Genomic DNA, 369 nt, shown 5'->3' with positions numbered 1-369 from the left:
AATCAATTTATTAAAAAAAATTACTTCAGTTATTTTCCTTGCAGTCCTTTTCGTCCTGCTTTCCTTGAAATACTGGTCGGTTTTAGCTTTTTAGGAAAATAATCAATGGTCCTGCGATTACGTACATTAATGACTTCCGTTTTGTTGTCGGTATAGATTTATTTTGTTATTTACCTTTGTAAAATTACTAAATATACTAAAGTTTCTCCAGCTTTTTTTGTTGTGCAATAGTTTATTTTTTTTTAGTAACTAATTTCTATAGTACATCACCAAAACTATACAAAATCCACTTTTAAAATAATTACGATTGAAGTGACCATACATACAGTTCTACACGGTTGAAACGACTAAAAGCAAATCCATAAATTG

Source organism: Penaeus monodon, chromosome 22 (genome assembly GCF_015228065.2).
Source record: "Penaeus monodon isolate SGIC_2016 chromosome 22, NSTDA_Pmon_1, whole genome shotgun sequence".
Classification (NCBI taxonomy): Eukaryota; Metazoa; Arthropoda; class Malacostraca; order Decapoda; family Penaeidae; genus Penaeus; species Penaeus monodon.
The sequence above is the reverse complement of the archived record's forward strand: the minus strand, read 5'-3'. Positions refer to the sequence as shown.